This window comes from Elephantulus edwardii, unplaced genomic scaffold, assembly GCF_000299155.1.
Source record: "Elephantulus edwardii isolate Elephantulus edwardi_28Jun2011 unplaced genomic scaffold, EleEdw1.0 scaffold00013, whole genome shotgun sequence".
Classification (NCBI taxonomy): Eukaryota; Metazoa; Chordata; class Mammalia; order Macroscelidea; family Macroscelididae; genus Elephantulus; species Elephantulus edwardii.
Genome location: NW_006399763.1, coordinates 27,142,372 through 27,144,878, shown reverse-complemented (window position 1 = coordinate 27,144,878; position 2,507 = coordinate 27,142,372).

Sequence of the window (2,507 nt, the reverse complement as noted above, 5' to 3'; positions counted from 1 at the left end):
GCAAAGGGGAGGAAGACCTTCAATGAGATGGATCGATTCTGTGACTGGAGCAGTGGGAATAAGTGGGTTTGAGATGACTAGGTTGGCAAAGAATAGAAATGCATTTAGAGCTCTTGTACATAGGGTTGCTATGAGTTGCAGACGACTTGGTGGCACATAACAACAAGCAAAATACTGCTGAAAATCATTCAAAACCAGCTAGAATAAGGCATAGATAGGGAAATTCCAGAAGTTCAAGTAGTATGTTAAAGAGGCCATGGCACCAGGGATGCCATTGTTGGATGTCAGATGGATCCTGGCTGAAAGTAAGGAATACCAGAAGAATGTCGATTTGTGCTTTATTGACTGTCCAAAGGCATTTGACTATCTAGATCATAACAAGTTGTGGCTGACATTAAAGGAATAGGATTCCTTCCTTTAACATTTAATTGTGCTCATGAGAAACCTATGCCTATACCAGGAGGCTGTTGTGCAAACAGAGCAGAGAAATATTGCATGGTTTGAAATGAAAAAGAAAGTGTGTCAGGGTTGTATTCTTTCTCCATATCTATTTAATATGTATTCTGAGCAGATTATTCAAGAAGCTGGACACTGTGAAAAGGAATGTGGCACCAGGATTGTTGGGAGACTCAGCAATTACCTGTGTTATTTGTTTGTTTGGGGCACTTGGTTTGTTTCCAACTTTTTTGCGAACAACGCTACAATAAACATGGGTGTGTATATATCTGCTTGGGTGGCAGTTCTGGGTTTTTTAGGGTCAATTTCCAGTAGTGGAATTGCTGGGTCAAATGATATTTCTATTTCCAACTTTTTGAGGAAGTGCCATACTGCTTTCCTTAATATTTGTACCATTTTACACTCCCACCAACAGTGAATAAGGGTTCTAGTTTCTCCACAGCTTCATTAGCATTTGGTGTTTGCTGCTCTGTTGACTTTTGCTTTTGTTACTGGGGTGAGATGATATCTCATAGTTGTTTTGATTTGCATCTATCTTAGAGCTAGGGATTTTGAACATTTCTTCATCTGTTTGTTCGCCATCTGAATGTCTTCTTTGGTGAAGTGTCCATTCATATCCTGTAGCTATTTTGCAATGGGGTTGTTTACCTTTATCTTGTAGTGGCGGTTGAGTATTCTATAAACTCTAGGTATAAGTCCCTTTTCAGATATGTCATTACCAAATATTTTTTCCTAGTCTGTGGCTTTCCTTTTACCCTGTTGGAAAAACCTGTGGATGTGCATAAAGATTTGATTCTTAGAATGTCCCATTCATCTATTTTATTTTCTCCTAGTTGTAAGTCTTTTAGCGTGCTTGGAAGACTGTTCATCAACAAAAAAAAATGGAGAAGCTGTGGTCTATTCACATGTTGTAACACTATGCAGAATTGAAAAACAAGGAACTCATGAAATACACAAAATGGGTGACCCTGGAGGACATTATGCTGAGTGAAATATCTCCATCACAAAAGGACAAATACTGCATAATGCCACTGTTATAAAACAGGACTGACATCACGTTTTGGATAAACTAAGAAAAACGGGGATAAATAATTTATACTGCATTGAAACAGATGACAGAGAGAATTGTTTAAAAGGAATATATGATTAGGTATTATTTGCATGACAAGAATCCAGAATAAAAGCTGCATAGTAAAGTGGACTTGGGTGGGGGAATTGTATAACAATGAAAGATTTTTTTTCTTTTCAAAAAGACAAGCAAAGTGGAGGTGGGGTGGGCAGGGAGGAAAATATGCAACAATGAAAGAATGGAAATCGAAGTTATCTATAAACTTTTATTAAAATATCAATTAAATAACAACCTTTGTTATGTAAATAACACAATCTTGTTTGCTGAAAGTAAGGAAGGCTTAAAGTACATGTTTCAGAGGATGAGGGAATGCAGCCTCCAGTATAGATTCCATCTCAATATCAAGAAAACAAAGGTTTTACTACTGGATTACTAAGCAACATTATGATAGATGAAGAAGAGATTAAAACTGTCAACTTCATGTTACTTGAATCCACAATTAACATCCTTGGTCCTGTAGTCAAGAAATAAGGAGACACATTGCCCTGGGAAAATCTTCCGTTAGGGACCTCTCCAAATTATTGAGGAATAATGATGTCAGTTTGAGGACTAAAGTGCATCTGATTTAGGCCGTTGTCTTTCTGATCACTTGCTATGTATCTGAGAAGTGGTCAATGAGTAAGGATAAAATAAGAATTGATGCCTTTGACTTTTGGTGTTGGAGAAGAGCACTGAACATCCCATGAATGGTCAAAAGAACAAACAAATATGTCTTGGAGAGGGTGCAGCCATACTGCTCTTTGGAGGCAAGAATAAGGAGGCTGCACCTTACATAGTTTGCGCATGTTGCTAGGAAAGGACATGATGTTTGGAAGGGTGGAGGGTTGGCAAAGGAAAGGAGGACCCTCAACCAGGTAGATTGAAAAGGTTTCTTCCACAATGGGCTCCAATGTATCAGGAAGTGTGAATGTGGCACAGGATA